The sequence below is a fragment of the Oryctolagus cuniculus genome, chromosome 1, assembly GCF_051225735.1.
Source record: "Oryctolagus cuniculus isolate XC-2025 breed Fujian yellow rabbit chromosome 1, ASM5122573v1, whole genome shotgun sequence".
NCBI lineage: Eukaryota > Metazoa > Chordata > Mammalia > Lagomorpha > Leporidae > Oryctolagus > Oryctolagus cuniculus.
In genome coordinates, this window is record NC_142867.1 from 195,853,525 (window position 1) to 195,867,067 (window position 13,543).

At 42.7% G+C, this 13,543-nt stretch overlaps 2 long non-coding RNA genes across 3 annotated transcripts in view; one reads left to right on the forward strand and one right to left on the reverse strand.

The window, feature by feature from the left end:
• Positions 1-1,742: 1,742 nt before the first annotated feature.
• Positions 1,743-8,307, reverse strand: LOC127490775 (uncharacterized). The gene is made up of 2 exons (XR_007919197.3): positions 8,173-8,307; positions 1,743-4,812 (listed from the first exon to the last, which is right to left on the reverse strand). It is a non-coding gene; the product is annotated as an uncharacterized LOC127490775 (long non-coding RNA).
• A 16-nt stretch (positions 8,308-8,323) lies between these two features.
• LOC138844500 (uncharacterized) overlaps positions 8,324-13,543 on the forward strand; it is a 34,838-nt gene continuing 29,618 nt past the window's right edge. The window contains exon 1 of one of the 2 annotated variants that reach the window (XR_011380377.2): positions 8,324-8,737. This is a non-coding gene — a long non-coding RNA (uncharacterized LOC138844500). The remainder of the gene's footprint in view (positions 8,738-13,543) is intronic. The other variant, XR_016224188.1, reaches the window with a different exon arrangement.

A 13,543-nucleotide genomic window follows, 5' to 3' on the forward strand; every position in this document is an offset into this window, starting at 1 on the left:
TTTCAATTATCTTTATATACAGATGATCAATTTAGTATATATTAGGTAAAGATTTCATCAGTTTGCACCCACACAGAAACACAAAGTGTAAAATACTGTTTCAGTACTAGTTATAGCATTACTTCACATTGGACAACACACTAAGGACAGATCCCACATGAGAAGTAAGTGCACAGTGACTCCTGTTGTTGACTTAACAATTTGACACTCTTGTTTATGGCATCAGTAATCTCCTTAGGCTCTAGTCATGATTTGCCAAGGCTATGGAAGCCTTTTGAGTTCGCCGACTTCGATCTTATTCCGACAGGGTCATAGTCAAAGTGGAAGTTCTCTCCTCCCTTCAGAGAAAGGTACCTCCTTCTTTGATGGCCTATTCTATCCACTGGGATCTCACTTGCAGAGATCTTCCATTTAGGTCTTTTAGGTCTTCTTTTTTTTTTTTTTTTTTTTTTTTTTTTTTTTTTTTTTTTTTCCCGAGGGTGTCTTGGCTTTCCATGCCTAAAATACTCTCATGGGCTCTTCAGCCATATCCGAATGCCTGAAGGGCTGATTCTGAGGCCAGAGTGCTATTTAGGACATCTGCCATTCTATGAGTCTACTGTGTATCCTGCTTCCCATGATGGATCCTTCTCTCCCTTTTTGATTCTATCAGCTAGTATTAGCAGACACTAGACTTGTTTGTGTGATCCCTTTGACTCTTGGACCTATCAGTGTGATCAATTGTGAGCTGAAATTGATCACTTGGACTAGTGAGATGGCATTGGTACATGCCACCTTGATGGGATTATATTGGAATCCCCTGGCATAATTCTAACTCCACCATTTGGGGCAAGTTCGATTGAGCGTGTCCCAGATTGTACATCTCCTCCCTCTCTTATTCCCACTCTTATATTTAACAGGGATCACTTTTCAGTTAAAATTTAAACACCTAAGAATAATTGTGTTTAATCACAGACTTCAACCAATAGTACTAGAACAAAACAAGGAGAAAATACTAAAATGGATAAAGTATTATATTGTACATCAACAGTCAGGACAAGGGCTGATCAAGTCACTGTTTCTCATAATGTCCATTTCACCTCAACAGGTTTCCCCTTTGGTGCTCAGTTAGTTGTCACCAATCAGGAGAACATATAATATTTGTCCCTTTGGGACTGGCTTAATTCACTCAGCATAATGTTTTCCAAATTCCTCCATCTTGTTGCAAATGACCGGGTTTCATTGTTTTTGACTGCTGTATAGTATTCTATAGAGTACATGTCCCATAATTTCTTTATCCAGTCTACTGCTGATGGGCATTTGGGTTGGTTCCAGGTCTTAGCTATTGTGAATTGAGCTGCAATTTTTCATTAATGTGCAGACAGCTTGTTTATTTGCCAATTTCATTTCCTTTGGGTAAATTCCAAGGAGTGGGATGGCTGGGTTGAATGGTAGGGTTCTATTCAGGTTTCTGAGGAATCTCCAGACTGACTTCCATAGTGGCTTAACCAATTTGCATTCCTACCAATAGTGGGTTAGTGTCCCTTTTTCCCCACATCCTCGCCAGCATCTGTTGTTGGTAGATTTCTGAATGTGAGCCATTCTAACCGGGGTGAGGTGAAACCTCATTGTGGTTTTGATTTGCATTTCCCTAATTGCTAGTGATCTTGAACATTTTTTCATGTGCCTGTTGGCCATTTGGATTTCCTCTTTTGAAAAATGTCTATTGAGGTCCTTGGCCCATCTCTTAAGTGGGTTGTTGGTTTTGATGTTGTGGAGTTTCTTGATTTCTTTGTAGATTCTGGTGATCAACCCTTTATCAGTTGCATAGTTTGCGAATATTTTTTCCCATTCTGTCGGTTGCCTCTTCACTCTCCTGACACTTTCTTTTGCAGTACAGAAACTTCTCAATTTGATGCAATCCCAAATGTTAATTTTGGCTTTGACTGCCTGTGCTTTCAGGGTCTTTTCCAAGAAGTCTTTGCCAGTACCTATATCTTGCAGAGTTTCTCCAATGTTCTCTAATAATTTGCTGGTGTCAGGTCATAGATTTAAGTCTTTAATCCATGTTGAGTGAATTTTTGTGTAAGGTGTAAGGTAGGGGTCTTGCTTCATGCTTCTGCACGTGGAAATCCAATTTTCCCAGCACCATTTATTGAACAGACTGTCCTTACTCCAGGGATTGGTTTTGGATCCTTGATCAAATATGAGTTGGCTGTAGATGTTTGGATTGATTTCTGGTGTTTCTATTCTGTTCCATTGGTCTATCCATCTGTTTCTGTACCAGTACCATGCTGTTTTGATAACAACTGCCCTGTACTATGTCCTGAAATCTGGTATTGTGATGCCTCTGGCTTTGTTTTTGTTGTACAAGATTGCTTTAGCTATTCGAGGTCTCCTGTGTCTCCATATGAATTTCAGCATTTTTTCCAGGTCTGAGAAGAATGTCTTCGGTATTTTGATTGGTATTGCATTGAATCTATAAATTGCTTTTGGGAGAATGGACATTTTGATGATATTGATTCTTCCAATCCATGAGCATGGAAGATTTTTCCATTTCTTGGTATCCTCTTCTATTTCTTTCTTTAAGGTTTTGTAATTTTCATCGTAGAGATTCTTAACGTCCTTGGTTAAGTTTATTCCAAGGTATCTGATTGTTTTTGTAGCTATTGTGAATGCGATTGATCTTAGAAGTTCTTCCTCAGTCGTGGCATTGCCTGTGTATACAAAGGCTGTTGATTTCTGTGCATTGATTTTATATCCTGCTACTTTGCCAAACTCTTCTATGAGTTCCAATAGTCTCTTAGTAGAGTTCTTTGGATCTCCTAAATAAAGAATCATATCATCTGCAAAGAGGGATAGTTTGACTTATTCCTTCCCAATTCGTATCCCTTTAAACAGCCTTAACCATCACACCTTTTTTTTTTTTTAAGGTAGCTAAATCAATGGTTAGCAGCATGGGTTTTAGAGGAAGATCCTCTTGAGTTCCAGTCTGACTCTGTCGGCTACCAGCTTTTTGACCTGGTCAAGTCAACAGAATCCAGATTTAACTACATCTCTAAGCTTCAGCTTCTTTATTCTTTGAACTGAAGGGATAAAACCTGCCAGAAATGTCCTCATAGAGATGAAATAATGTTTATGGAACAATTGGCACATTTTCTGGCACATTGTTAGTGTTATTCTTATTTAGGAGATAATATGGAAATATTTTTCCATCAATTTCATAATCTCCAAATACCTCTCTTGACCGCCACCCAAAAAACATAAACAGAACTGGTCCTCTCCTTTTTTGGTTTAGAACAAGCAATCTGAATTGTTCGGAATCCTGCCAGGTGTTCTTCCCACCTTACTCTTAACAGAAAATTTGAAATCTTTGGGGTGGTTTGCATCTTAAAAAGAACTAAAGGGCTGGCACCATGGCTCACTAGTCTAATCCTCTGCCTGAGGCACCGGCACCCCGGGTTCTAGTCCAGGATGGAGCACCGGATTCTGTCCCGGCTGCTCCTCTTCCAGTCCAGCTCTCTGCTGTGGCCCGGGAAGGCAGTGGAGGATGGTCCAAGTGCTTGGGCCCTGCACCCACATGGGAGACCAGGAGGAAACACCTGGCCCCTGGCTTCAGATCTGTGCAGTGCGCCGGCTGCAGTGGCCACTTGGGTGGGGAGGGTGGTGAACCAATGGAAAAGGAAGACCTTTCTCTGTCTCTCTCTCTCTCACTGTCTAACTCTGCCTGTCAAAAAAAAGAAAAAAGAAAAAAAAGAAAAGAAAAGAACTAAAGCATTTAAGGAGATTTGAAATCTTTCCAGGAAAAAGTAAACTCCTGGAGCAAGACATAACTAGATCTCCCTTTATCTTGGACTGTCTCAGAAATCTTTGACTTAGTCCTTCTGCTATGGAATAAGGCAATTAGCTATATTAAGTTAATGAGCTGGAAGCCACACCTCCCCTACTCCATGTAATCTTATTCACTCACCTTTCAATCAGATGGCCCCTTCCCCAGGAAGTGTTTCCCCTTACCTGGGACATGGGGGCAGTACCATGTAAACACTTCTCTTTCTAAGCTCATAGGAAGCCCGGTAAAGGGAAGTGTACTCTCCTCTCCATGTGGACCCAGACGGAGCAGGGTATGAAAATCTCTCTCTTTACCTTTCCTGGCCCACTTTCCCTAAGCAATGCCCATGTGTGCGTGTGTGCTTTCCTCACTTTTTATAAATAAACTTTATCACATTACTCAACATGTGTGTGCCTGTACTTAGAATGTTTCTCTAGGTAAAAGGCAAGAGCCTGGGATAGAAATTTAGGTCACTTCCAGAACTGTGTCCTACATTGGGCCCTGGCAAGAATTGGGACTCTGGACACTGAACCTCATCTCCTGAACCATACCAATATTTCATGTATTGCAGGGCTTGAGAACTTTGCTTCAAACACTGCTTCCAAGTGCCTCAAAATTTTGAGACAAAGGTTTATTGCCTGCTGCCATTTCTCCTTCCCCTCAAATGCTCTATCAACCAGCAAAAATGCTAGAACACATGGCAGGTATTTCATTCCTTCTTCCTGGATTTGCTCCTACTGTTGCTGGCACTGGCTCCTCCCACAAGGACAGGCTTAAGTGCAATGGTGGCGCCGAGGCAGACATGATCAAATCTATTTGATCTTGTTAGGGAGGACCTCATAGGAGAGACAACCCTTGCCTATTTCTAATCACCTTGCATCAATCTTCCCTTTCTTTTCACATTTTTATTTACATTCTTCCACTGTGCAGGCTGTGTAGGATAGTTTGTCCTTCAACCACAAGAGTCAAAAGGAGCCACAAGCTTCTTTTCACCATTCTGAAGCCTGGATTGGAAAAGGTGGAGGGAAAGAAGGGAGAACATGACTTAAGTTCTTAAGTATAGAAAATTCCAATTTTTTGTAGAAGGCTCATTTATTTATCTGATCAGCCAGCATTTACTAAGCACCATGTCTAAAGGCCAGTGTTAGACCCCAAGGATTCACGAACATCATCTCGGCCCTCATAGTTTGCAAGGTAGTAAAACAACTCAAAAAATGTGTTCCAGGTGCAATGTAGAAGTATATAGAGTGTGAATCTAGAGTGAACAGAGGGAATAAACATTCATTTACAGAGACCTCAGAAAGCATGTCATTGAGGTGTGTTGAACATTGAGAAAAGAGCAGGTTGGGAAGAATATCCCAAGCAGCAAAAGAGGATTAACACAGTTATAGAAATATTAAACAGCAAGAGAAACTTTAGAGTCTCAAGTCATTCTTCGTGGCTGAGGAACAGAGTGGAAACTAAGAACCAGAGGACAATGGCTTTTATTTGAAAGGCAGAGTTAAAAGAGAGAGAGTGAGAGAGAGAGAGAAAGGTCTTCAACCCATTGGTTTGCTCCCCAAATGTCCACAGTGACTGGGCTAGGCCAGGCCAAAGCTAGGAGCCAGGAGCCAGGAGCTTCATACAGGCCTCCCATGTGGGTACAGGGGCCAAGCACTTGGGCCATCCTTCACCACTTGCCCAGGCACATTAGCAGAGAGCTGGATTGGAAGTGGAGCAGCCAGACTCAAGCCAGAACCCATATGGGATGCTGGCATTGCAGGCAGCAGCTTAACCCATTATGCCACAACACGGACCCTGGACAATGGTATTTAGAAAGGTGGATGACATTCTGAAAATGTTTGTATATTGGGAGAGTTTGGCTTGGGTTTCTTGGGATTTTTAACTTTAAATATAAAAATATAAAATAAATCAAGGGATTTAGAATGGATTTTTTTGTTCCTAAGCTAGGAAGGTTGAACTATATTATGAAAACCCTAGAGAGGGGCCGGCGCCGTGGCTCACTTGGTAAATCCTCCGCCTGTGCTGCCGGCATCCCATATGGGCACCGGGTTCTAGTCCCGGTTACTCCTCTTCCAGTCCAGCTCTCTGCTGTGGCCCGGGAAGGCAGTGGAGGATGGCCCAAGTGCTTGAGCCCCTGCAACCATGTGGGAGACCAGGAGGAAACACCTGGCTCCTGGCTTCGGATCAACACAGCGTGCCGGCCATAGCGGCCTTTTGGGGGGTGAACCAACGGAAGGAAGACCTTTCTCTCTGTCTCTCTCTCTCACTGTCTAACTCTGCCTGTCAAATAAAAAGAAAAAAAAAAAAACCTAGAGAACACCCTTGAAAGGATAGTATTATCAGATCTGCTTTTTCCAAAGATTAGAGATTGATTTGGAAGTCAAGTAGGCTTGACATTTCTGTGGTCAATCCATTAGGACTGAAGAGGTTTTCTGAGAATGTTCTTTCTCTCCCTATGTCTTTTAAAAGAGGCAATGATGGCTTACCTCTTCAGCTGTTAATCCCACCTTTACAAAAAGAAAAAACAGGGAAGGGGCAAGGTGGAAACAAGAGATAAGAAGAGTATGAAGGACTACATTAAGACTAAGACGATAAATTAGCCAGGAAGTTTGTGTAGCTACAAGGCAGGCTATCAGCAGGTAGATACTGAATGGTTTAACTAAATCATTTTTATTGAATTTAACTTTTGACTTTCTACTCAATGAGAAATATTCTGGGAATTGTTTATTTATCGATAGCCATGGTTCTCTGAGAAGCACCAGTTCATCTAAAATTCAGAGCTGTACACAGGTTCTACAGCTGTGATTGGCTGGCTAGAGTTGACTTCTCTTGAGTTTCCACTTCATCAGATGGGTCTCCCAGGGGGCAATGGTGAATCTATCACTAAGGAAGACATCACATTCAAATTAAAAGTTATTTAAATAAAACTAAGTAGCTGAACTAAAAATAAAGGAAGGAAGGGGTAATTCTTTTAACTTTTTTATGTAGAGGGTGGGAGGATTAATTAGCTTATTTTTGTAAAGTGCATTAGAGATAAAGCATGCTGATAACTTGCCAAAACCCATCCCTATCATGCTTGCTTTCTTTGTCCTGCATAAATATTTAATAATCACTCTGGGAAAGCAATTCTTGTTTAATCTATCATTCTGTTCTTATTAGATCATATACAACAGCCTAATTTTCCCCCTGTTTGCATTATTTCAAAAAATACCTCCAAAATAGCTTTGTATCAACCAAGCAATAATCTACAGATAAATCATTAAATTTTGAATCTTTCTCATCAATGAGAACTATATATTATAGCAGGATCTGTAAGTTGGAACATTGTCAAGGTAAAATAGGCGTTAATTTTTCTCTGGACATAATCAAACTGGTCATTGCCAGAAATAAGCTTTTTAATCAGGAAGAAACAAAACAGATTCTAATTCATTCAACTGTTTCTAAGCATTATTGACCACAAAACATGACTTAGTTTTTGGAAACACAGGTTTCACAAATTAAGAGAATGCATTCATAGAGCCACCCAAAGTGGTGATTTTCAGTCAGTATGTTTCATGTCTCACTAATTAATCTATTTGTAAGAAAGAAAATGAAGGAGTATCAAAACCTTTTTTCTCCAGATTTTTATTCCTTAAGTAAGACCAGCACAGGCCGCATCATGTGGCCAGGGTACCTAGCCCTGCTGCATAGAGGACCCCTCCCTGCATGGCCTTCTTCCTTATCTGCACATCCCTAGACATCTCTCCTAAGCTTGGCAGATGTGCACCTTGGCTCCCCACGGCCGCAGTTAGCATGCACAACACCTGGCACTGGAGGGCGGAAGGGCAGAAAGCCAACAGATAATCTCTGGCAAGTAAGGTTGGCAGAAAAATAGCAAGAAGTGAACAAGGAGATAGTTATTAAGAGAAATAACCTGTACATGATTATCCATCACAGGCCTCGGGTTACAGTGTATATCCGTCACGCTCACAGGTGAACATGAGAACAGGAAAGTGGAAAAATCTTAATATGTTTTCAATTGTTGCCAGAACTCTGTGTCCTTAGTACAGTAACTCTGGGTCCAACTAGTTCTGAACCACTGACCCAAGGAACAGGCACTTAATTCCAAAACACCAGATGATTTCCTTCCCAGCTGAAGCCTTTAATGAGTTGGCCAGCTCTGCCTTCCTTGGCGGGAAGACCCTGTCTGGGAGAGCAGGCTTCAAACAAATAAAGGTCGCTACCTCCGCCCCGACCACATTTGTCTCTACTGCCTCAGCCAAGCCAGCAAATCTTATCCAACTTTTCCTTAGAAAACGTCCCACAGCCGTGGGTGCTGCAATCTAGTTTATTATCATTGCATCACCTCCCTCGGGCCTTACCTCTGGCCTGGCTGTGTATGACTTTAGACTTGAGCTCATCTTAGGAGAGGCAGACCTCATTGGGCAGGTGGAAAAACCATTTCCGTGCCCTTGAGTCAAGTTCCCACAACAGGGCAGCAGCGGCGCAGGCGTGGTAAGAACATTTCCCGGCAGGCACCGCGGTTTTCCGCAGCTCTGCTGGGGCTACGGAAGCATCTCGCCTACCGCTACCCGCGAGCACAAGCGGTGCTGCAGCCCGCCCGGTACTTCCTGCGGAAGAAGAACTCCTGCTCCCCCTCTGCCGTCATGGGCTGGGGCTGGGCCTTCGTGAAAGGCCCCAAAGCCCGCAGGCTGAGGAAGAGGAGTGTGCAGACCCTCTAGGTTAATCCAAGTACAACTGCGTCTCTGGAACAGGGCCCGAAGTAGCCAGCTTTCCAGTGTTTCCGCCTCAAGGAAGCCACAGGGAGGACTTGCTGTGCCCTGGGGGCTGGGAAGGAGCCCGGTGGCACAGGACCCCTGACCACCGACCACGGCTGACTAGGAAAAGGCCGCTCTCCCCCGCTGATGCTGACCGTGAACATGGGAGGTAAACAGTTATTTGTCAACAATTTGTAAGTTTCACTTGTAATTGTGTTTATTTCCACGTCAATAACATGCTTGAGGGAAAAGGCCCCGCTTGCCCTCAGCGGGGCAGGTTCCCAGAAGTGTGTTACACAGACTTGCAAATAAACTCTGTGCGGTGGCAGAAAAATCTATCGACGTCTATAGGCTGATCGTTTGTAACCATAAATATAATTAGTTTACTCTGCAGGAGGAGCAAAGATGCATGAACTTCATGAGGGTTTTCTTTTTTCTTTCTTTAAGATTTACTTATTTATTTGAAAGGCAGAGTTTTTAAAGAGAGAGAGAGATACCTTCCAACCGCTGGTTCACTCCCCAAACGGCTGCAATGCCAGTCTGTGCCAGGCGGAAACCAGGAGTTTCTTCCAGTCTCCCACGTGGGTGCAGGGGCCTGAGGACTTGGGCTGCTTTCCCAGGCACAATAGCAGGGAGTTGGATGGGAAGGAGCAGCTGGGACACTAACAGGCACCCATGTGGGATACTGGCGTCACAGGTGGCAGTTTAAGCTGCTATGCCACAGTGCTGGCCCCCTGGTTCTTCAATGAATGCTTATTCTGTTGGATGTGCTACTGTTGAGTGCCCTGTAGATCAAAGCAATTTTTAAATCCCAAGTTTGCTTTGTACATTGTAACTATCATTACTCAAAGTTCATTCAGCCTGGAAGAAGTATTTTCTGTGAAGTAATGTTAGATCACTGTTTTGTTTTGTTTTGTTTTTGACAGGTAGAGTTATAGACAGTGTGAGAGAGAGGGAGAGAGAGACAGAGAGAAAGGTCTTCCTTCTTTTGGTTCACTCCCCAAATGGCCACTATGGACCCAAGCACCTGGGCCATCCTCCACTACCCTCCCGGGCCACAGCAGAGAGCTGGACTGAAAGGAGCAACCGGGACTAGAACCCGGCGCCCATATGGGATACCAGTGCCATTGGCGGAGGATTAACCAAGTGAGCCACGGCGCTGGCCCCAGATCACTGTTCTAATAAAGTTATTTTTAAATATAACACATTTAACTAATTATGAAATATCTCATACTTGTTGAAATTTTGGAGGAGGAGGAAGCACAGGAAAACAAAAAACACCATTAAATTCATATATTTGTTACCACTCAAGATTACCTCTTTAAATATTTAGTCTCAACTTTCTCCAAATGATATATAACTTGCATGTAATTTTTTATGTAAATTCAAAATTAGCCAATTATGTCCATATTTCTAGTTTTTACAACATCATTAACATTCTGAAAAATACTGCCAAAACTATCACTTTTAATAACCACATGTTAGCATATTATTAGACATTTGGATTGCTGTAGATTTTTAACTATTACAAATATGTTGCGATGAATGCTTTTCAAATTTTTTTTATCAAATGGCAGGTGATTTTCATAGGATAGATTCCTAGAATTTACAAAGAATCTGTTTTAAGGATTTTGTCAGACATTTCCAGTTTCCCTCCATAAAATCCATGCTTATATGCATTCCCATCAGAACAGTATACAGCATTCATTTTCCCACATCCTTGCCAACACAAAATTTTTAAAAAATATTTCTATCATCCAGCTGATATATACTACTTATCTAAGATAACCAGGGTTTTTGGCCACAATAAATGCAGGCTGGTAGAAGAAACAAAACCAGAAAGAATTTGTGAGTAAACATGGAAGTAGATTTAATTATGATGTTGAAAGAAATGTGTGAAATGAGCTCTGGCTAGGAAAAGGTGAAGCAACTGCCGGAAAAGGAAAAACCTGTGTTAAAGCAAGCAGTTTCATAGCCCAGCTGGGAAGGTCTTCATCCATAAAAATATCTTCTGGGTATTGAAGTGTATTTCTGAGAAATAGTATATTTTAAATGTCATCTCTCAGATGAAGAGTAGGCATACTATTCCCAAAAGTTGGCCAACCACTGAGAGGAAGCCAGACAGAACTTTAAGTAACACTTTGTGACAGCCTGGGTCAGATCCAAACCTTGTGATGAGCATGTGGATGGCAATTCAGATACAACCCAGTGGAGCACTTTGCTGCTCTTCACAGGTAAGTTTTAAACAGGTTTAGGAGAATGGAATCACTGAGCATTTCCCAGTGCATGGTCTTCTAAAATCAGGAAAAACTTATTTACTTTGGAAATGATGCTGAAATATTAATACCTACAATTTCAATGCACCAAGGGAATTTAACAACTAAATTTTGGTGTAAGTTGAGGAGAGGCATGAAGCTAAAATCAGCAAACCTCTCAAGTGTGGAGCAGTAAATGTAGCCAAAAATGTTCAAATAAAATGTAGAGCAAGACTAAATTGAATAAAAAAGGAATTTAAAACACTGCCAAAATGCAAAATTAAGCATTCTTGTTAGCTCATTTTGCAGTCAATTTACTCCATTACAACTCTTTGGCCTATTATTTGCCATGAATTTTTACTGTAAGGGTTTTAGTTGTTCTGTAATATGCACTCAGTTTCATGTATATGCTTATAGATGTATATACATATAAATGAATACACACACATATCTATGTGTGTGTGTGTGTGTGTGTGTGTATATATATATATAAGCTTATATATATATATATATATATATGAACCTCAGGGTATAAATGACCCCTGAGGGGGGAAAGAATTGTACCTGAGGCAATGCATGAATGCATGCCTGGTACTCCCTATAATTCCTTCCATTCTCCAAAAATATTTGTGAGTGAATAATCCTGCCTTGGGCTATTGTTCAAACAACAAATAGCAAAATCTAGATGTTAAAGTATATTTAACAATATTCTTAGATGACACAGCTTTGCTTTAATTTTTAAGACAGAATGAGCTGCACTGAGGAGGCAATATAATCTAATTAAATTGTCACAGAAGTGAATTCTTTTTTTTTTAAGGGAAAGGGTTTTTTGGGGGAAACCCGACAGACTGAAGGGAAGGGGTGAAGAAGGAAAAGACGGAGAAGGACAGCATAAGAGAGAGATTGAGAGAGCCACGTGTTCAGGAACAGGTCATCTTAAACCTTTGCTAGGGGGCGGGCAGGGAAGTAGGAGCAGGGAATCCCATTAGGGTGGGGGTGGAACTGACACCAGTGGTTGGGCCATGGGGTCACCTGGCTTCCAGCCATGGCGGGGGAGGGGGGGGGCTAGATGGTGTCTGGGGTGTACATTGAGCCATAGATAATACTGCACCATTTTACTAACATTCCCCCCTCCTTTTTTGTTTTTTTTTCAAGATTTTTTTTTATTTATTTGACAGGTAGAGTTATAGACAGTGAGAGAAAGAGACAGAGAGAAAGGTCTTCCTTCCGTTGGTTCACTCCCCAAATGGCCGCTACAGCCAGTACTGCGCAGATCCGAAGCCAGGAGCCAGGTGCTTCCTCCTGTTCTCCCATGTGGGTGCAGGGGCCCAAGCACTTGGGCCATCCTCTACTGCCCTCCTGGGCCACAGCAGAGAGCCAGACTGGAAGAGGAGCAGCTGCTGAGACTAGAACCCGGCACCCATATAGGATGCTGGCACCGCAGGTGGAGGATTAACCAAACGAGCCACGGCGCCAGCACCCCCCCTTTTGTTTTTCATAAAGCAGGATTTGTATGGGATTATATTAGCCCCAAAAGTTGTGGAAGGGTAGAAGGAAGATGATCTGTCTTCAGAGCTACTATAGATATGAATTCTGACCCAATTAAAATCTGCATGACTTAACAAATCACCTAATTCTTAACCCTATAAATTGTGTATTATTGAAATAATAATTAACCACTAAAGTTATTGTGAAAATTAAATGAGACAATGTTTGTAAATTTTTTTAAGTACAATATTGTTAGCTGGGCTACAAATTCTTTTTTTTTTTTTAACAGAGTTAGAGAGAGAGACAGAGAGAAAGGTCTTCCTTTTCCATTGGTTCACCCCTCAATGGCCACTGCGGCCAGCGCACCGCGCTGATCCGAAGCCAGGAGCCAGGTGCTTCTCCTGGTCTCCCATGCAGGTGCAGGGCCCAAGGACCTGGGCCATCCTCCACTGCACTCCCAGGCCACAGAGAGAGCTGGACAGGAAGAGGAGCGACCGGGACAGAATCCGGCGCCCCGACCAGGACTAGAACCCGGGGTGCCGGTGCCGCAGGCAGAGGATTAGCCAATTGAGCCGCAGCGCTGGCCACAAATTCTTTTTGATATGATTACTTAAATGTTATGCTTACAGAATGATTCCTAACCTTCTTCCATTTCATAGTAACTTCCTGTTGAAATAGGAGGAATTTCAGTCACTCAAAACTTGGCATTGCCCAAATCTAAAACCCCAAGAATAGAATCCTCTCAAGTACAGGGAGTTTCTTACATTACATTGATATCCTAAGCCTATCAATATTTCTTACCCCTCTTCTTAAGTGCATTAACTTCAATATGCTTCATGAAATGAAAGTGAGAATGCATGAGGGAACTTTTTTTTTTTTTGACAGGCAGAGTGGACAGTGAGAGAGAGAGAGAGACAGAGAGAAAGGTCTTCCTTTTGCCGTTGGTTCACCCTCCAATGGCCGCCACGGCCAGCGCACCGCGCTGATCCGATGGCAGGAGCCAGGTGCTCCTCCTGGTCTCCCATGGGGTGCAGGGCCCAAGCACTTGGGCCATCCTCCACTGCACTTCCTGGCCACAGCAGAGAGCTGGCCTGGAAGAGGGGCAACCGGGACAGAATCCGGCGCCCCGACCGGGACTAGAACCCAGTGTGCTGGCGCCGCAAGGCGGAAGATTAGCCTAGTGAGCCGCGGCGCCAGCCATGAGGGAACTTTTAACACACTGCCTTTCTCCA